Source organism: Alligator mississippiensis, chromosome 3 (assembly GCF_030867095.1).
Source record: "Alligator mississippiensis isolate rAllMis1 chromosome 3, rAllMis1, whole genome shotgun sequence".
Lineage (NCBI taxonomy): Eukaryota > Metazoa > Chordata > Crocodylia > Alligatoridae > Alligator > Alligator mississippiensis.
The window spans coordinates 228,019,641-228,041,668 of NC_081826.1; the positions used below are offsets into that span (position 1 = coordinate 228,019,641).

The following is a 22,028-nucleotide window of genomic DNA, read 5'->3' on the forward strand; positions in this document are numbered from 1 at the left end:
CATAACTTTATTAGGTTCCATTTTACAACTAGCTAAGATTTTTTTTTTTTTGCTCCAAATACTCCTCCTAATGAAAGGATATTCCAAAATTTCATTTCTCTGGAGGTTAGAAATAGTTTTTTATTTTCCAGGCTAAGTATATTAACAGTTCATTTAAACCCAATACTACATATAAACACTACCAAAACATGGAGGATATTGAAATTCACTGCTTAGAATAGAAAATCCACAGCCTAAATAAAAAAGAATCCATATATCTTCTTTTTAAATCCTTACAAAGGTTTTATTACACGTTACACTCGGCACATTACATTTAAATTGTAGTATGCATTAATACAACTTAGAAAGTTTTCTAAGCAGTTGCACATTAATGATTACTATGATCTAAGTATAGTTTGTAGTACTGCACTGGAGTCTTGAACTGGCTCCGGTACAACCCCAGTGTCAGACCTGGGACCAGGCTGGAGCTGGTTGGAGGCTCTGTGGATTGTGGATCCCAGCTCTGGGACCACAATTGATCATATTATCTCTGTGGAGTAGTCCTAGGTTAATGCAGAATGTATTATTCAATACGATTGGGAGATACTCCTCATACAAAAAGGCATAACTTTGCTACCATGCAAGAGCAGTTAGCATATGTAATCCTGCTTGAACTTTTTGATGCTACAGTTTTAAATGCAACTAACACATGCTAAATGTAATTTCTAACAAGTCCCCAATAAACATAACATCATCCCCAGAGTACTCATCTTCTGTAACCCTCTGGCTAACGCACACAACTCCAAATAGGCAACACACCTATGCAGAAGAACATCAGAGAAAACTGAGCAACCATCTTATTCACTTAACCTACGCCAACACAGGAGAGAGCTAAAATGGCAGCACCCAAAACACCAACATCATTAATTTATCACAACATCTCTTATCCCCCTCTGAAATATCCATACTTTCCAAAGGCCTGAAATTCTTCCCAGAGAAACAACCTGGCAAGATACTAACATGGGTGGATCCTGGATTTATTAAAGGGGGCTGAGGCACACCAACACTCAGACCATGGGAAGTATGGGGTTGAGGCATGGGAGAAGTTCTGGCAGTTCCCTGGGGTAGTGATTCCTATAAAAATAATGCAATCCTAAAGCTGTAGCCACCAAAATGAACAGAGCCAGACTCAGACCCCACTCCAATCTGCTACAATTCCAACCCCAAGACAAGGACAGCAAGATCCCTCTGCTCATCACCAACACCCCTCAGCCAGATTTTGCCCATGGCACCATGTCATCTGGCTTGCGGGGCTCCCCACTGATCTGGAAAATTGGTGGCAGGATAGAGGTGGCACCATTCTCTTGCTATCAGATTTCCAGACCCACAGAGAGCCTGTGTGCTGGATTGGGCACCTGATCCCAGTGTGCATGGTTGGACAGGTATGGCATTGGGGCGTTGGGCCCAATCCCAGCATGAGAGGACAAGATAGGGTGGTGCCAGGCCCCCAGGGCCCAATTCCAGCATGCAGGGCAGGGAGGGGAAAGTGCCCATCCCCTGGGGCCCAATCTCAGAATACAGGGTCAGAAGGGGTTGGCACCAGGCCTCCAGAGCCCAATCCTGGCAGGAGAGGGAAATGCTGGGTACCCAATCCTGGTGCACAAGGCTCCACCTGACCCACAGACTGACTCCTCACAACTCATTTGGCCCACGGGGCCAAAAGATTGAGTACCATTGCCTTAGACACGTCATTAATGGCCTCCAATCCCTCTAGAAAAATGATGAGCATCTCAAGGCAGCCATGGGAAACAAACCTGTCCTGGCTTACAGGCATTCCCCCAACCTCAGATGGTGTCTCTCCAATAACAGACTACTTAACTCCTAATCTCAACAAGGCATGAGACCTTGGTCTGGATCCAGATGTTAGCTGTGTCCCCTCATCAACACAGGCCACATCATCACTTGGCCAAATAACATGAATTATAGCATCACCTGCACCTGTACCAATGGCATATACGCCATCACCTGCTTATGGTGTCCCCTCTCCCCAGGGTCACTGACCTCAGAGTGGCTGTTCTTAGAATACAAAAACTTTAAAAATGAATTTGAACTGGGAATTATGGAACAAAAAAAATCACAACAGGGTGGATTGTATTAAGTATGATTTAAACCAAGACTATGGCTTCCTATCCCATTACCTGGATTAGCTTTTTAACCTCTATGCCCCTCAATGGATTAACTGCTTTGTTTTTCTCTTTCCTATCCACCTTGCCTCTCTCAGCAGTGCCCTCTCCTTTTTCCTCCCCCCTTCGCATCCCTTTGTATTTTAATTAGTGCTTTCTATTTAGAAGCTTTTCTTCCTGCAGTCCCTTTCCAGGATCTGAGGAAGTAAGCCTGCTGCTTAGTAAAGTTTATGCTATGCATCTCTGATTTAGTTAGTCTATAAAGTGCAAATCTCCCCTGTCTTCTGCTTGGCTACTGATTAACACAGCTAACTATCTGTCCCTAATATGGCTCAGCCTGGCCTGCATGAATGTGTTCTAACTGCCTTCCTTGAGCATGCTTCTTTGAATGCTTTATATAATGATTTAACCAAAGGCAAACATTGTAGGCTGGGTTGAACTTTGTAATAACATCTTTGAGTGACAATTGCGAATTCTGTGTCTTCTTGGCAATTGCTCCTAATACTACAGGAAGGGCAAAAAACATTTTCATGTACATAAGAGCTGAGATTACCATTGACCTTCTTTTGTTTGATGCTCCTGGTGGGATTAGGGAAGAATTTAGAGATGTTGAGAGTCTGCGACTCATCATAGCTTGAAAGCAAGACAATGAAAAGTTGAAAAAATACTGACAGTGGGGTCTGGTGAGCAAAATTCTCCTAATTTTTAAAGAGCCGTCAGAGTTTCCTTTGGCAATAGGTCTCTTGTTGCTCTTTATTTGAATGTAATTAGCCTGATGTTTATTGATTTCTTAAACTAAATTTCTAATTATTTGGTCAGAGGTGAAGATAAAGTTCTTTTACAATGCCTCTCATTGAATGACTTGCTGTTTCTTGCTTCATTATTAAATCTCTGTGAGTAGATAGAGAGCATTGTTTCTTTGGAAATCCTTTACAAAAGGATTCATGGCCACATCTGTGACAATGGATAAACATAAGCAAGAGGTGAGGCTGTGGAGAAAGACAAAACAGAACAACAGATCCTCAAGGACATTACATAAAACTATTCCTTCATTGCACTCTTCATATGGAAATCTTATACTGGTGTATATTTTACATTCTTGAAATACTTCCATTAATGCTAATGGGTTTTAAGTGTACTTTCGGAAAGATGTACCATAGCTAATAGAGATGGCTTATTTTTAGAGCAAAACTGTTGAGCGTTATGTTATTTATCTCTTTCAACAATATTAAAGGACCCTCTCCCCCCACCCTCCACCTCAGCTGTGTAGAGGGACCATCAATAGCCTCCCAAGGGCTGAGGGAGAATTACATGGTATAAGAATGTTGTATGCAGCCCTAGAGTGTTTTTCCCACCAGCTCATGGCACAGAGGTCATGCTAACACTGATCTTAGTTCTCTGTGGATTCTAGGATGCTTTGGACTATGCACTTCATCAATAGTTATTGCTAGTGCTGCTGTCTTTTCCAATGTACTTTGAATCCCAATTGTTTCAGGACACTTAGGACTTGTCAGTGCCACTTCAGGTGCAAGCCCCAGGACAACAGAGCTGAGTACAGCCCACCCCCACAAGTGTACAAACTCAGCAGTTTACTAGTGAGCTTTTCTCCAGCACCCTCTTCATACACAGAGGGACGAGCCCAGAGCAATCTCATTGGCAAACTTCCTGCCTGGAGCATGCCTGAGGACTTCGCTGGGTAGGACTTAGGGTTAAGTCCAAGTTGGTTTTCTTCTTATAAAAAGCTAAACAATAAAATCTACACATCTCTCTATGAATTCATGCCATCAGTAATGTCTTCCCAACTTGATTGTCTCCAAGCTTTGTCCTCAGTCCCATTTGTTGAGCCTCTATCCTTCAGTGATGCAGCGGAGTAGAGGTATAATGAGACAATTTAGAGATGATATGCTCGTCCATGTTCTTATGGCTTGCAAGAACTGTTACGGGGTGATAACTGGTAAGCAGTAAGTGGATAGGGCTGTTTGTAGGATAAGTAAAGTCACTTGTAAACTGAACAAATTTGATTTGGAGCCACTGAGAGACAAACTGGAAGGCCCAGGGCTTTGTTCACAGGGACATTTTACAGAGTGGAACTGGGGTAAGCTCTGATGCTGCATGAGAAGAATTAGGGCACATGCACCACATGCATTTCTAAAACTTTAACTCAGCCACATCAAAAATGGATTTTTACCAGAGCACTAATGAGCACAATTCAGTTCTTTGACATTTGTAATTATGTCTTGTTTATTTGTCCTTTAGTTTTCTATCCAAATGCTGGTATTTATATCAGAGACAACTTGAATTCATTTTGAGAAACATGATGCCTAAATCCAAGGATCTCAGAACCAGCAGTTGGGACAATGTCTGGACTCTTTTTCTTTCTTCTAATCTTCTAATTCTGTCAGGAACAAGCAATTGAATCTGTGGCGTAACTAGGTGAGGGCAAATGGAGCAACTGCCTTGGTTGCAACCTTGGGGGTGAGGGGCACAAAAAAAGCAACTGCTGCTGGCAGCTATACAATCATGCTTGTGACCATGTGGCAACCAGAAGTTGTTGATGCCTAGGGACCTCCTCAGTTTGCAGTTTTGCCCAGTGAAGCTTCCCCATGCAGCTGGAAGCTGGCCAAGAGCTGTCCTGCTTCTGGGGCAGCTCCCAGCCAGCTCTGGGCTGTGCACAGCCTGGAGCTGGCTGGGAGCTGCCCCAGAAGCGGGACAGCTCCCAGCCAGCCCCAAGCTGCTTGGGGATATCCTGGTGCAGATAGGAGCTGGCTGGGAGCTGCGCCAAAAGGGGCAGTTCTCAGCCGGCCCTGGGCTACTCAAGAAAATCTCTGCATAGCCCAGAGCTGGCTGGGAGCTGCCCCAGAAGTAGGACAGTTCCTGGCCAGTCCAGGCTACTTGGGGAAGTCCCCGTGCAGACGGCAGCTGGCTAGGAGCTGCCCCACAAGCAGGACAGCTCCAGGCCAGCCCCCAGATGTGGGGGGAAGCAGAGAAATCATGAAGCAGAGAGCTCCTGAGTCCCAGCACTACTTTGCTCCCAGCTCCTATGGACAGGGCAGTGAGTAGCGCTAGGACTGGGTGGGACAGTACCCATGCAGGTGCTGCTCCCATCCAGGGAGCCAGGAGCTGAGTAGCACCAGAACCAGTAGAGTTCCCATCCCTTGTGGCCTCCTAGTGTTGGGGCTGACCAGGACCAAATTTGCTTCCAGTCAAAGTCTACATGTATGCTACAATGCAGTATCTATTGTGCAGTTAGTTTACTACTTGTATTTACAGGTAGTAGCTAACTGCGCAGTAAACTAATTTACTGTGGAATAGACTAATTTACTTCACAGTAAATGGTGCACACATGTAGATGCTGATGCTTTACTTTGCAGTAGATTAGTCTACTGCGCAATAAAGCGTCTCATGTAGACACACCCATAGAGTAACTAAATCAGAGATGCATAAGCGTTCATAAGCAGCGGTGCAAAATCTACCTTGCCTTTTGCTTCACTTCAGACTAACATGGCTAACATACTCTCTACATTCATGTTAATCACTTACTAGTCCTCTCATCAATGTTAATAATAGTGAGATGAGTATCAAAGAAATGATACTAGAACTCTTCCCTCCTATAACTGGGACAACCTTAGCATTCACATTGTTGCATAGCTTTTGGGACAGTTAAACAATTAAAAAAACAAACCAAACTAAATGTAAACATGAATGTGCACCTGCATATCACTTCTTGTTATCAGCAGTAGGATTTCTCTACGCTGATTAGTATGTGCTTATCATCCCAACATTCCTTTGTTGGATGTTGGCGAGGATAGGGACCTAAACAGAACTTTTTCTTATGCAAGAATAAATACTGTAAAACCCAGAAGAACTCTGAGTGACCTTCAGCTACTTTCCAAGAAATAATTTAAGTATTTTCCAAAAAAGCAACAGTAATGTAGGAAGTTGTCCAGATTGGCCTCTTCACAAAAAGGACATGCCAAAAGTCCGGTTCTACTTGTCAGTGTCAAGAGCATTAATATCCATGTGTAAGCTGCTTTTTGGTAACTCAGAGATTAGTATTAGTCACTTTTTCTTACAGAGCAATAACAATGCAGAGGGCAGGCCAAATGCTTTCCAGATAAATGTACTATAGGCTTTCTGAGGAACCAGTACTTTTTTGCTCCTTTGAGCCATAAAATATTAACAGCTTGCTTATTTACGGTAGATATATTCATTTTAATTGCAGTTCTCAGTGGCAATGAAGACAACATTGAAACTAACTCAAAACTGGAGCTCAAGAGAAGCAGCAGGTTTCAGCTGACAGTGCTGGCAGGTTTGCTTCTCAAGCTTTGGATATTCTCAAATACATTTCCAAGTATGTATTACTTCAAAGACCCATTGAATGAACACCAGGGTAAGTACAGATATTTGGGAGGTTAAATCGGGTGCAACATGACCCCCTGATTTAAACTTAGTGCTGACCTTGCACTTACAGACCTGATCTCAGTGAGTGACCGGCAATCAGTCTAAACCTGTAACAGAACTTACAGGTACACAAACTGGTCCATGTACACAAACTGGTATAAAAATTACAGAACCCAATTTATGATAAACCTAGATCTATGTAGTATCAGACTCATTTAATTTTGGTCAAATCAATGCACGGAACTTCTGCCCACTTCCTCCGAACAGTCCCAGGACTGGGAAAACCCAAGCATTGGCCCCAGCCCTGGGGCTGCTCTTTTCACTTTCCCCTTCCCTTGCACTGGTCATTTTTTGCACCCCCATCCCACAAGCTTCTCTGGGTGCAGCTGCTTTTATCAATATTTACTGTTTCTGGAGCCGAGCAAGGAAGTCCCAGTGGGGGAGGAGGGGGGGAGGGAGGACGGGACAGGAGGGATGGGGTGCAGGTTCACTGGGGGGGCACCCCACTCCACCCATGGGTCATGCCTTTCCTCCCTACCCTTGCACATCATGCCTGCCCCCCCACCTGCCTGTCGCATCTATTCCTGTACCCCTTGTGGGTCATGCCTGCTTCCCTTACCCCACCTGTGGGTTGTGCCTGCTCCCCCTACCCCTCATGGGTTGCCCCTGCCCCACCTCCCATCCCACCCATGGGTCCTGCCTGCTCCTCTACCCCACCCATGGGTGGCATCTGCCTCCCCACCCCGGTGGACTCCCAGTCCCCTTCAGCCTGCTGCACCCTCAACCCCTCCAGCTAGCTCCCCCATCCCGATTTACCTGATATCAGGCATCCATTTTGAATTGATTTAATCTCACCCTAATGCCCACGAATGTCTGTACTTAGCCCATAGCTCTTCTCCCCATACCTTTCACAGACACAGGTAGTAAGGGCAGGATTTTGCCCCTTTTCCTTTGCCTTTATTTCTACTGGGAAAACTAGGAGAAAAAAAATGAGGATATCAGGAAATTTTTAGCACTTTACCTGCTTAAATCTTACTTGGTTTCTTTATTTGATTCTTCACTGGACATGTATAATACTCCAAATTTTGCCTGTTTTCTGATTCTCTTAGTGAACTGGTATGCAGCTCTACCTGAAGCATGTAGTGCTACTAGCATTCCTCAAGCAAATAACATGAGTGCTTCAATGTTTCCTGCTGCGTAATACAACTTTTCAAACACCGTAAGTGTCAAAGTACCATGAAAGGTAGCACAATCATTTTACTGAGGAACAAACTTTGCTGCCAAGAAAGAAAGTGTTTTTTTTCCTCCTCCTAAATAGAAACAGAGGGGATGTTTGTGTGTGTCTTTAGAAGTACTACATCAAGCCTGTGGTTCTCTGGTGGTAACCCATCAGTGGGGCATGGAAGTTCTGTTAGTGACTGATGCTCCTTTCCCCCCGACCTTCTCATTTTCCTGTGGCACCAGTATCATGTGAGAAGCTGAGCTGCTCCATGCCTGGTATTCTCCTGAATGGAAGCAGTAATGGTTACATTAAACTACTTTCCTCTCTGGCTAGGCCACATTCAGTTCCAGAGGTCTGGGACATCCTGCAGTGGAACCATGGAACTAGAAAGTCTGAGAACCACTGCAGTAGAAAAATCTTAGGGGGTTTTAGGGTGCATTAAAAAACTACATCTTTTTCAACCTTGCTTTTGAAAACCTCCTCTCAAATCTCCTCTCAAAATGTGCTTTTCATTTAGAGTAATTCAATTGAACTAGCTTGGCATGCATACAGCCAGTGGCATAGCAGCATAGCCCCACACCTGGGGCAGCTGCGATGCCTGGGGAATACTGGCTGCAGCAGTGTGGATGGCAGCAGTGTAGTCAGCTGCCACTCTTGTAGTGGTGGCTATTTTGTTCCCCCCAAACAGAGGTAGTATGTGGGGCTGCTATTCTAGTAGCTCCCCTCTACTTCACAGTTATGCTACTACATGCAGGTGTCTCTGAATTTCAATATGAAAAATTACAAAATCATGCATCGAAGAAAATCAGAGTTCAGTTATACAAAGTGCCAAGTACTCTGACTTACAGATAAGAACATGCAGAGATAGGGCTTTATAAATGGCAAACATTGCTTGGGACAGTTCTACTGCAAATATACATAGTCTAAAGAGATGATATCCAAAATGTGAAAAGGTAGGTCTATTAGTTGAAGTTTTGCTACTTTACCCATGAGTTCGTAGAGGCAACTGATACTACAAGTGGCAACCAAGGATACTTTTTCCTTGTCTTTTGAGTGGATTTTTTAGAGCACAATATTCATTTACTTAAACTCTGCATGTCCCTCAAGGAACTGGTTCTAAGGTTTTGTATATGGTTCATAAAATCATATGACATGATGACATGGCATAGAATCAGAAACAGTTGCATCCCATAATTCAGTTTTAATGTATTTGACTCAGAGAGACAGACAGGTTTATTTTAAATTCTTCTAAAAATTCAGGCTATAATTTTTGTTTCTGGAAGATTTAGGATTTTTCAGAAATGATTCAAGATAATTCCTTTCTGATGTACAAGCTTGACTGGTTGAGTTATTTACTAGTTGAGGTCATAAAAATGTTGTTGGTGCTCTTAAAGTAGTGAAAGCTACTTTAAGTTACTTGATAAACATGAAGAAATAGTTTGTCTCTCTGGAACCAGGAAATTTATCTCAGAATTCAGTACTAAATCCTGATTCTATGACTTGTTTGAGATTCCTTATATGAACAATATATGCAAAATGTACCTTTGAAATTATATAATTTCTTGTAGACTGTAGGTATTCTTGTGGGTATTTAAGAAGTAAGATCTTTTAAACCATAGATATGGTCTCTTTCTCAGCAAATGGATACTTCATCATTTCTCCTTTCATTCCTCTTTTCTGTAAACTATATAATCCTAACATATTTAATCTTACCTCAAATTTTTGTGTTCCCAGTATGACATACATAGAGTTTGATCAAAGTTAGTAGGAATTGTGGGCTTCCAGCTCCACTGCAAAATGAAGGAATCCAAAACTCAGAGCACACAGAGTTAGCAGGCTGTCTTGGAAAGCCTTGGTCCTGATTTTTCAACTGGTAGACTCATTTTTAGAAGCTGAGGCCATTTTAAATTGTTGGATTTTTTTGGTTACCCTGGCTTCTATGATCTATATGAGATTTTTTTTTGATAGCATGCTGTTTATAAATTTAGTTTCTGTCAGTTAAAACATAACTTTACACATTTCCAGAAACTCTTAAGCTAAATATAAAATAGGTCAATATAATAAAAAACCCAATGACTCTCACAAATAGATACAGATTTTGAAGATACCTATTTTCTGGAAATAGTGAGGTATAAACCCTCAACTCTTGTGCAAGCTAGAGTATGCTGCAACATTTTATCTTTTCCTATTAGGTTTCCAGTGTTAGTAAATATAGAACTATTTAGTTTGTAATTAGTACAGTATGTTGATAAGACATACTGTCAGCTACAATATAATTATGCCATTACCATTTGCAGAAGAGGCATTTGAATATTATATGTTTGTCACCATCTTAACCCTAATAAGACCTCAGAAAAGAAAGCAAGCTAATAAAAATCTCAAAGTGACCATAGAAAGCAAGTCTAAAGCAAAAAGAACTTGATGAATAGTGCTTATTGCCATAACTTGTTTTGTTTGGCTCTCTGCCAGTGATGTTGTATTAACAAAAGAAAAATCCTCTGTAATGAAATAACTAAGCAGCATGCCAGAAATTTATATCAACAAAATGCAACATTAGGAATAATAATCAAATCTAATCTGCATGGCAATGGGAATGAGAAGAGAAGAAATCTATCCTTAAAGATATATTACTTCAGGATACCATACAACACACATCTTTTGAGAGGAAAATCAGAATCTAGAGTTAGCAAGTTATGAAGCTTTCAGACAGCACAGAGAATCTCAAACCTAGAACCCATCTCTTTGACTAAACCTCTATCCAGCGCTTTCTCTGGTTCAAAAGTATTACTGAAAAATATCTTCATGGTGTTCTTTATGTTCTGGTTGCATCAGAAATGTCAAAATATCAGAAGCACCCTGTTAGCTGGCTGCTGGTGTATATGACTAGACTAAAACAGCTAGACAGCAGTATGCCATTAAAAAGAAAATATAAATGTGCTCACAGATCAGTTGGTGTTTAAGGGTGTCTATACACATCCGCCGAGGTGGCAAGGGGACACTTTAATTAGAGCAGCTCTGAGAGCTGCTCTAATTAAAGCACCCACAGCATCATGTGTATTCAGTGTCCTGCACTTCAGAATGGCAGTGGGGGATGCTTTAACTAAAGCTTCATAGATTTCATAGACTTTCATAGACATTAGGGCTGGAAGGGACCTCGGAAGATCATTGAGTCCAGCCCCCTGCCCAAAGGGCAGGAAGTCAGCTGGGGTCATAGGATCCCAGCAAGATAAGCATCCAGTTTGCTCTTGAAGGTGTTCAATGTAGGCGCTTGAACCACTTCCGGTGGCAGGCTGTTCCAGACCTTGGGGGCTCGGACAGTAAAGAAATTTTTCCTTATGTCCAGCCTGAAACGGTCTTGTAGTAGTTTATGACCATTTGACCTAGTTGTCATCCCTTGGGGCGCTCTGGTGAACAAATGTTCCCCCAGATACTGGTGGTCACCCCTGATAAACTTATAGGTGGCCATCAGATCAACTCTGAGCCTGCGCTTTTCCAGGCTAAAGAGCCCCAGGGCTCTCAGCCTGTCATCGTAGGGTCTGCTTCCCTGACCTCTGATCATGCGCATGGCTCTTCTCTGGACTCTCTCAAGCTTCTCCACATCCTTTTTGAATTGTGGAGCCCAAAACTGGATGCAGTACTCCAGCTGCGGCCTCACTAAGGCTGAGTACAAGGGGAGAATGACATCCTGGGATTTGCTTGAGAAACATCTATGGATGCAAGCCAGCGTTTTGGTCGCTTTACTAGCCGCAGCATCGCATTGCAGGCTCATGTTCATCTTGTGGTCAATGATGACCCCCAAGTCTCTTTCTTCCACAGTGCTAGCCAACATAGCACTGCTGAGCCTATAAGGATGCTGCGGGTTTTTCTTCCCAAGGTGGAGAACCTTGCATTTATTGGCGTTGAACACCATCAGATCCTCATCCGCCCACTTGCTGAGCCTGTCCAGGTCAGCCTGGATCACCCGTCTATCTTCTGGTGTGGATGCTTTGCCCCAAAGTTTGGTGTCATCGGCGAACTTGGCCAGTCCGCTTCTGACTCCAGTGTCCACATCATTAATGAAGATGTTGAACAGTATGGGTCCAAGGACAGAGCCTTGGGAGACCCCACTGGTCACAGGACACCATGATGAGTGACTTCCATCAATTACTACCCTCTGGGTCTGACCACGGAGCCAGTTTTCCAGCCAGTGGATCGTGGAGGACCCAAGGCGACAATTGGCCAGTTTCTCCAAGAGGTGATCATGGGAAACCAGATTGAAGGCTTTTTTGAAGTCAAGATATATGACATCAATCTCTTCTCCCTTGTCCAGGTGATAGGTCACCTGGTCCTAGAAGGAAATGAGATTGGTCAAGCAAGACCTACCCGCAACAAACCCATGCTGGCTATCCCTTAAGATGCTGGCGTCGGCCAGTCCATTAAGGATGGCCTCTTTAATAAACTTTTCTAAGATCTTCCCCGGGATAGAAGTCAGGCTGATGGGCCTATAGTTAGCCGGATCCACTTTCCTCCCTTTCTTGAAGATAGGCACCACATTGGCCTTCTTCCAGTCTTCGGGCACTACACCAGAGCGCCAAGAGTTTTCAAAGATCCGCGCTAGAGGCTGGGCTATGATGCTCGCCAGCTCCTTGAGTACCCTGGGGTGAAGATTGTCAGGGCTGGCTGACTTGAAGGTATCCAGCTTCTCAAGATGTTCCTTCATGAAGTCAGCATTAATGGAGGGCAGGGGATCACCCTCACCCGGACTTCCCTGTCCCGTAGCGGGCATGGGTGTCCCATGGGGCTGATGAAAGACCGACGCAAAATACTTATTTAATAGGTTGGCTTTTTCCTGGGCGTCAGTTGTCAGTTGCCCCATCTGGTTCAGCAGGGGTCCAATGTTGCCCCTGCTTTTCCTCCGGCTCCCCACATATCTGAAGAAGGACTTTTTATTGTCCTTGATGCTCAAAGCTAGTTGGAGTTCAGTTGCAGCCTTGGCTTTCCTGGTATGCTCCCTACAGGACCAGACCAGTGCAGAATAATCCTCCTTGGAGGTGACTCCCATCCTCCATCCTTTGTAGGCCTTTCTTTTTAGCCTCAGGAGGTCTGCTAGGTCCCTGGAGAGCCAGGGGGGCTGCTGTGCCCTCTTGCTGCCTTTCCTCCGAGATGGAATAGACTTAGCTTGTGCATTGAGGATCGCTCCCTTGAGGAGCAACCACTCTTCTTGAACACCCCTCTCCCCGTGGTCACGGTCCCTTAGGGCCTCACTGACAAGCCTCCTGAGCTTGTCAATGTCGGCTTTCCTGAAGTCAAGGACTTCCGTGTTGCTGACTGACTTGCCAGCTTTTTGGCGGATGGTGAAGGTGATCAGCTCATGGTTGCTGTCACCCAGCTTCCCGTCGATCACTAGGTCGCCAACGAGGTCATCCCCAGTAGCCAGTACCAGGTCGAGCAGCGCTTTGCCTCTCGTTGGCCCATAGACTTCTTGAGTCAGGTAGAGGTCATCCACGCATGAGAGGAATCTTTGCGACCGCTCAGATTTTGCTGAGCGATCCTCCCACGAGATGTCTGGGTAATTGAAGTCACCCATGACAACCATGGTCCTGGAGCATGCCGCCTCAGCCAGTTCCCAGGCAAGCTCCTGGTCAAGCTCAGGACTTTGGGTGGGAGGTCTGTAGTAGACTCCCACCATTGTGTCCCCTGTGCCATGTTCCCCACGGATTTTAACCCAGAGGGTCTCCAGTCGTCCACCCTGGTCGCCAGTATCGGCTTGCAGGGATGTGTAGCTTTCCTTAACATAGAGAGCTACACCCTCGCCCCATTTATCTACACGATCCCTCCTGTACAGGGTATAGCCATCTATACCCGTGGTCCAGTCATGGGTGGAGTCCCACCAGGTCTCCGTTATCCCTATGATATCATAATTATTTGCATTGAGCAGGAGGATGAGCTCCTCCTGCTTATTCCCCAATGTGTCCCCTGGGGGGCTCCTTCCCTGCCCACAGATTTTACCAGGGCTGGGGCAGGGGTGGGCTCCCTTAAGTGCCTTGAACTGCTGGCTTTGCAAGGATTGCTCAGCGGGCCAGCAGTGGTGGTAGTCCCCCCGTCCCCCAGCAGGCTTAGTTTAAAGCCTGGTGGAGCAGGTCAGCCAGTCTGGCTGAGAAGAGTCTCCTCCCTAGGGGAGAGAGGTGGAGGCCATCTCTTCCCAGCAGCTCACTGCCTCTCTCGCCAAAGAGCGGGCTGTGGTCATGAAAGCCAAAGCCTTCCCGATGACACCAGCACCACAGTCTTTGGTTGACCATATGGATCCTCCTCTCCCTCCTCAGCCCATAGCCTGAGACTGGGAGGATCGACGAGAAAACCACCTGTGCCCCCAGACCCTTTAGCCCCGCTCCCAAATCCCTGTAGCGCCTCATGACCCGGCTGGGAGCGCTTCGAGCTGTGTCATTGGCTCATTCAATAAGCTTTAGTTAAAGCACCCCTGCTGCCATTTTGAAATGTGGGAGCGGGGGGAGGGGGATGCTGAATACGCATGATGTAGAGGTTGCTGGAACGTGCTAATTAGCATGCTCCAGCACTCACAGCAGACTCAATTAATCGAGTCTGCTCTGACACATGTTAATTAGCATGCATCCCAGCAGAGGTCTGTCATGTGTATAGGTGCCCTAGAAGCAGGATCTATACTGTATATCAGAGTGCATCAAAACCAATGCACTTGTTTAATTACAGTAAATATTTGTTGAGTCTCTAAACTTTTATTTCTACTGTTTTTCTACCAACTGACCAGGTGTTTTACCAGGGCAATCAAGTGCAACATGACTGCCATACCCAAGGAAGGACACCTTGTGTTAGAAAGCTTGATTAACCTTTCTCTCAATTATATAATTTGTGTAATAAAAGGCATCACCAAAAAAACCCTTGCTTCTTCCATATTTCCATTACTATCATGGTTACAACAACACTCCAAACAGCTACCTTGATTCCCTTAGCAATTTATCACGGCAAGACAAGTTCCCAGGTAATATTAGATTCTGAGACGTGATATACAAGGTAAGGCAAACTGGACAAATAACCAGGTTGTTTCAGTAAGAATCTGCATGGAATAAAACAGGGATGCTCACTCCCCAGCCCACAAATCATATCTGGTCCACAGCACCATGTAATCTGGCCCATTGCACTGCTCCCCTGCTACCAAATTTCTGGACTCATTGGGAACCCTGGGTTCTGCATGCTGGATCAGGTGCCTGATCATAATGCACAGGGCTGGGTAGGGTTGGCACTGGTCCCCATAGCCCAATCCTGGTGTGGGGGGGCCTGGGAGGGGGTGGTGCCAAGCCCCCAGGACCCAATCCTGGTGTGTGGGAGGAGGAGAGGGTAGCACCAGGCCCTGCACACCAATCCTGTGGCCTGGGGGCAAGAAGGGGTGGTGTTAGACCCCAATGATGGTACACAGGGGCACAAGGGGGGAGTGCCAGGCCCTGGGGCCCTATCCCAATGGGAATGGGTGGTGCCAGGCCCCGGGAATCCAATCTCAGCTCATGGGTGAATTGGGTGGTGCTGGGCCCTGAGGCCCAATCCTGTCATGCACTCCTCTATTTGGCCATGCAGACTTGCCTTGCTCCACTCATCTGGCCCATGGTACCAAACATTTGTGCACCACTGATATACAGTACTATTCATTATGAGGAAGGGGCTTGTAATCTGACCCTTATTTTTTTATACCAGATTTTCAGTGAGTATAAATCAATGTAGCTTTATAGAAGGAAATGGAGCTATATAAGTTTACAGCTAAGGTCTTTAACAGGGTTAATTTCTTTAGTATCATCTCTGTGCTTTAAGTACATGATACAGTGTTTTTTATTTTAATTTTGCATTCTGCATAGTCTGGTTTTCATATTATGCAAAGGATAATTTGTCTAACTGGCTCTTGTTCCTCCTGTAAATAAGAAATTATCCTGATAATATTTGATCATTTTGAGCCTTTGCAGTATCTAGTTCATAACATGCTGAAAATCTGCTATAATCAGAAGGTGACTGCTGATTGCACCAGCATATTGCTCTTTTAATACTTTACTAACAAGGTACTGTTTAAGCTGATTAACTACTGCTGATAAGCTTGGGTCAAATGGAGGGTGGTGTATGGTTTATCTTCCACTAAAACTGAACAATAGTTTAAGTTTTAGCTTATCTAGGCCTAAGCAAAAGATTTATTGTCACTTTGTATTTCCCACATATTAGTAACCTATCATCTGTCTTAAATATTCTCTATTTACATATCTGGTTCCCACTGTAATAGTGACTGGCTCCCAAATATTCACAGTCTTATCTTCACAACATCCTTGTGAGATAAGTAGCATTATTTCCTCTCACATTAGGCATAGAATAGAGACAAAAATGGATTATATGACTTGTTGAAGTTTGCTCAGCAACTTTATGGGAGAGGTGAGAACTAAAACCCACCTCATTCTCTGTCCAGTGCTTTAAGCACAAGTCCACTCTAGCTTCTAACTCTCTCTTTCTTAAAACCTCCCCTCTGCATTGCTGATCTACAACGTTGTTTAATACATACAACATTAGACAATGTAACCGATTTTGGGGATGATCTTCTCTAACATGCACATATTAGGTACTTTGTATTTTGTTTATTATGGCCCAGTTTCCTTAACTAAATTCCAACTTGGCTTGAACACAAAGGTTACAAATCATTTTCCCCTTGGGAATGATTTTTGGCTCTTGTTTGGCCTAAATTTAGCTTTTTAATTCAATTTCTGCCCCAAAGAAAGGGACATTTACTTCCAATACCAAAAACATTCCAAAATCTTTTTGATCTTGACATCTCTTGTATTGGCATTCCTATTTAACAGCCCTCCTGTATAGAGGTTTCAAAAGCCATGTTGCTGGGTTGCAGCTTAATTTTTTCTGAATTGACTTCTACAAGATTTGCCAGAAATTTAAAGGCTGCTGTTCCAATTTCCGTTTTCATTTAAATTTTTGCAGTATCACAGTTCAGCCTTACTGAACTGTGTGGCAGGAACAACATATAGCCCAAGACATGGACTAGACACTCACTGTGCCCCTTAGCACAGCCCCTTGATTTTATGATATTGCACATATTTCAGTGGTCTGAGTTACTATTGATGTGATAAGAGACACACAGATGGACACATCTGTGTGTACATTACTTCTAAAACTTGGATCATTTTATATTAATACCTTGCAATGGGAGTTTGGAATGTATGGTTCACACTGGGTCTGCTTAACTGATCTTTAGACCAGAGTCATTACAGATGTATATTTGGCTATTTGAACTGAACAAAGAAAATTAATCATGCTGTATACCAAACAAATGAAATGTAAATGCAATACAGTGTAAATGAGTGCAAAATAATGTACACTGGAAGGAACAGTTTAAATTACTCATGCACATGGATGACTTTTAAATTAACTGTAACCACTCAGAAACTTGTCAGACACATCCCTGTGAGCAGCTGGTGTAAACATTGCTCAGGGCACAGCACTGGTCAAAAGAGAAAACAAGATGTTGGAATAGATTAAGAAAGGGGGGGGGGGGAGAGGGAGAGAATAATTATAAAATTATGTTGCTTTTATACAGATGGGTAGCTTGCTATCATCTTGACCACTTTGTTGCTTTGGTTGCTCTAGTTCATAGATTTCATAGATTTCTAGAGTCGGAAGGGACCTGGTAGATCATCAGGTCCGATCCCCTGGTCCAGACAGGAAAGAGCACTGGGGTTAAGTAACCCCAGCCAGATGCCTGTCTAATCTCCTCTGGAACACCTCCAAGGTAGGGGAAAGCACCACCTCCCTTGGAAGCCCATTCAGTATTTTGGCAACCCTTACCATAAAGAATTTCTTCCTTATGTCCAATCTAAATCTATTCTCCTTCAGTTTGTGGCCATTATTTCTGGTAACCCTGAGGGGTGCCCTGGTAAACAGACTGTCCCCTATTCCCTGCTGACCCCTCTGATGAGTTCATAGGCAGCCACAAGATCGCCTCTCAGCCTTCTCTTGAGGAGGCTGAAGAGATTCAGGTCCCTCAGTCTGTCTTCATAGGGTCTTACCTGCAGGCCCTCAACTATATGAGTGGCCCTCCTCTGAACCCTCTCAAGGTTATCCACACCCCTCTTGAAGTGTGGCACCCAAAACTGGATACAGTACTCCATCTGTGGCCTCACCAATGCTGCATAGAGGGGAAGTATCACCTCCTTAGACCTGCTCATGATGCACCTGCTGATGCAAGAAAGAGTGCGGTTAGCTTTGCTTATTACCTTGTCACACTGGCACCTCATGGTCATTTTTGTGTCAACCAGGACTCCGAGATCTCTTTCCACTGTTGTGGTGCTCAGAATGGTGCCTCCCAGTCTATAGGTGTGTTGGAGATGCTTTCTCCCCAGGTGCAGCATTTTGCACTTATCCTTGTTAAATTGCATCCTATTTTGATCTGCCCACTTCCCCAGTCTGTCCAGATCTGCCTGGATTTGCTCCCTACCCTCCAGTGTGTTTACTATACCCCATAATTTAGTGTCATCTGTGAATTTGGACAAGGTGCTTTCAACCCCTTCTTCCAGATCGCTGATGAAGATATTAAAGAGTACTGGTCCAAGGACAGAGCCTTGGAGGACACCACTGCCTACATTCCTCCAGGGAGAAAATGACCCATCCACCACCACTCTCTAGCTGTGTCCCATAAGCCAGTTTTTTACTCGCCATACTGTGAAAAAATCCACATCACAGCTACTTAGTTTGCTTGTAAGAATTGGGTGCGACACTGTGTCAAAAGCCTTTTTAAAATGCAGGTAAATAATATCTACTTCCACTCCTGCATCTAAGCACTTTGTGACCTGGTCATAAAAAGAAACCAGGTTAGTCAGGCAGGATCTGCCTGCTGTCAACTCATGCTGGTTGTCCCTTAACATTGTGTTACCGGCTGGCTCCCTGAAAATGTGATCCTTTATGATTTTTTCTAAGGTTTTGCCGAGAATAGAGGTGAGGCTAACTGGCCTATAATTACCTAGGTCCTCCTTCCTCCCCTTCTTGAAGATAGGGACCATGTTGGCTCTTTTCCAGTCCTCTGGGACCTGTCCCAAGTGCCACGAGTGCTCAAACAGTTGCACCAGTGGTTCTGCTATGTTATCGGCCAATTCCTTTAGTACCCTTGGGTGAAGTTCATCGGGGCCTGCTGACTTAAATACGTCCAGCCCTTCCAAGTGTCCCTTCACTAGACCAGTGCTAACCGTTGGTGGATTGGTATTACTCTCACTCCAGACTAAAGACTCATTGGGAGGTGTATTTGTAACCATGTCCAGGAAAACAGAAGCAAAGAAATTATTAAAGAGCTCAGCTTTTTCCATTCTATCAGTTATGAATTGCCCTAGTTCATTCTGTAGTGGCCCTATGTTATCCTGTGCCTTCTTCCTGCTCCCTGTGTACTTAAAGAAGGACTTTTTGTTGTCCTTAATCTTTGTTACCAAACCTGAGTTCTGTATCTGCTTTGGCCTTCCTCACTGCTTCCTTGCAAGCATGAGTCAAGCAGGTGTACTCTTCCTTGGTGGCTGCCCCCTGCTTCCACAGCCTGTAGGCTGCTTTTTTCCTCTGAAGGCTCTCCTGGATTTCCCTGCTCAGCCAAGGAGGTTTATTGGCTCTTTTGCCTCCCTTTGCGTGTACTGGGAGTGTCCCTCTGTGCCTGTAAGATCAGTCCCTTGAGGAACTCCCACTCTCCTTGGACTCCCATCTCACAGATATGATTACCCCTCAGTCCCACCCTAACCAATCTCCTGAGCTCATTGAAGTTGGCCCTCCGGAAGTCTAGCACTGCTGCCCTACTAGTTGTCTTTCCCACCTTACTCCGTATAGTGAATCCTATCAACTGGAGGTCCCTATCCCCTAGGTTACCTTGTACCTGTAGACCCCCCACCAAGTCCTCCCCTGAGGCCAGCACCAAGTCAAGTAAGGCATTCCCCCTAGTGGGCCTGCATACCTCCTGTGTTAGATGCAGGTCCTGTATGCAGGTTAAGAACCTGCGTGAATGGGCAGACCTGGCTGACTGCTCCTCCCAGCAGATGTCCGGGTAGTTTAGGTCACCCACGACAACTAGGTCTTTTGAGCGTGCTGCCTTTGAGAGCTGTTTTGAGAATTCTAGGTATAACTCCTCCTCCTGGTGTGGGGGTCTGTAGTAGACCCCCACTACCAAGTCCCTTTCACCCCTACCGCCTTGTAATCTGACCTGCAAGACTTAGTTAAAAAAGGATGTAACAGAAATAGAAAAGCTTCTGGGAAAAGCAATGAAAACACTATGGAACAGAATACCATTCTTATACATTTTTCCCCATACAGCCAAGGAAAGAAGAAGGGAATTGAAAAATGTAGAGGTATAAAAAATAATGAATGGTATACAGAAAGGTGCTCTTCTTGACCCTCTGCCTTTATAAAAAAGCCCAAGAGAATAGTTAATAAAATTAAGACAGCTGACCTCAAATAGAGAGAAGGAAAGAATAATCAACCTAAGGGATGCATCGTACAAAGTATCAATGAACAAGGAGCCCAGTTGGATTTAAAGAAATAAAAGAAGAATCAACATTTAGATAAATAAGGCTCTGAGCTGCTGTTACATAACTAAAATAAAAATGCATAAGCAATATACACATTTGTGTGTCAAGTCACAAGCCAATCACCATTTGCCTTAGGTTAGGAGCATACTTTTTCCTATCAGCATTTCTTGAGTAACTGTATTTTGCAGAGGTCTTACATTATTCTCTGAAGCACCCGCTTCTAATTATACAGTCAAAATACTGGATCATTGGCATGCTCTGTAGTGCAATTCTTCTGCATTTTAGTATCAAGGCTCCAAGCAATATGCTGAGGATGGCCTATGTGAAGCATTAACTAGATAGAAACCTTTGCCACAGCCAAGGTTTAGAGAGAACACTTATACATATGTGATATATGTTCAGAGCTTGTAATATAAAGTATATTTTTAGGATACCTATTTCATTGACAGTAGACTTGACCTAACTTATTGCTTTTTACCTGAGTGGCATTTACTTGGATTTTTCTATTTCTTACTTGCTTTCTTTAAAACAAACAAACAAACAAACAAACAACAACAACAACAAAAACACAACCTTGATGATTTAATATTTTACTCTTTTGACTCTTACTGAGGATAAGCATTGCAAGCCACTCCTTGAAGAAAGAAATCAAAGCTCAGATCTCTGGAGGGAGACAGAGAAGTGCTGAGAGGGACTACTAGCTCAAGCATTTGCCAGATGGCAGGAAATCGTCTTGACAGGTGTTGTCATAACACAGGCTGCAGTCAGACTGAAGCAGAGACTAAATCTAAAGACCAGGACCATGCCTCCATTTTTTCTTAAGATTGTTGATTGTTGCTGCTCTGCTCTTGCTAACAATGGCCAAAGAACTAGTGGAAATCTGCTACTGGCAGTTCTGCCACCATTACAGCAGGTCATGGCAGTGGTTAATGTACCAGTTCCTGTGCTTTTTCTGCACACGCACTCCCAGAGCCACCACTATTGATAGAGTTACATCAGGTAGCAGCTGTAGGAAATGTTATGAAAAATGGCTGGTGCAGACAAAGCCAAGGACAGAAGCTGAGTTACAAGCATCTGAGCTAAAATATGGTTGCAAACTGTTACTGTCCCATAGCAGTCCTTTTTTTCATTCACTATAGAGTAATGTTTGTTTCTGAGGTCACAGGATGGTAAAGAGAAAGGTGTGTTGCTTGGTACTAATGCAGACAAATAAACTGTTTTATTAACACGTATGGATGTGTACTTGAGAATGATGCATGGGTGCAACTGCTGTGAAGGACAGTCATGTATTCCAGCATATAATTCGTAGTATGTCTCCGCTGCAAATGTGCCAAAAATTGGAATTCCTGAACCTGTCAACCTACTCCAGGTGTCTAAACCCCAAACAATGAAACATAAAATCTGATTTTTTGTGCCACTTTTGCTGATGGCGATTTGGACATTTTGGATGCAACAGTTCATAAAGGGAACCTTGTTATATTTATATGGTGACATTGGAGTGGCCCACAGCATAACAAGGGGTAGGTGACTAGTAGGGCTGTGCGAAATTTCGCCGGGTGTTTCGTTTCAATGCTGTTTTGACTTATTTCGAGCTCAAAACAGAAGAATTGAAACAAAATGAAAGGCTTCAGAAATAGCCTTGAAATGAAATGAGGGCAGTCAAAATATTTCAAAAGTTTTTTGCTTGCAGGGAAACAG

The 22,028-nt window shown here is 44.1% G+C and overlaps 1 protein-coding gene across 2 annotated transcripts in view; it reads left to right on the forward strand.

Moving 5' to 3' along the window:
- Positions 1 to 2,606: 2,606 nt before the first annotated feature.
- The window catches only part of LOC109282416 (uncharacterized), a 33,162-nt gene continuing 13,740 nt past the window's right edge, over positions 2,607 to 22,028 (forward strand). Inside the window, exons 1-4 of one of the 2 annotated variants that reach the window (XR_002089392.2) lie at positions 2,637 to 2,845; positions 6,385 to 6,552; positions 7,673 to 7,782; positions 14,549 to 14,686. The gene's annotated coding sequence lies outside the window, so the exon portion shown is untranslated. Of the gene's footprint in view, positions 2,846 to 6,384; positions 6,553 to 7,672; positions 7,783 to 14,548; positions 14,687 to 22,028 lie in introns of those variants that run through there. The other variant, XM_059724949.1, reaches the window with a different exon arrangement.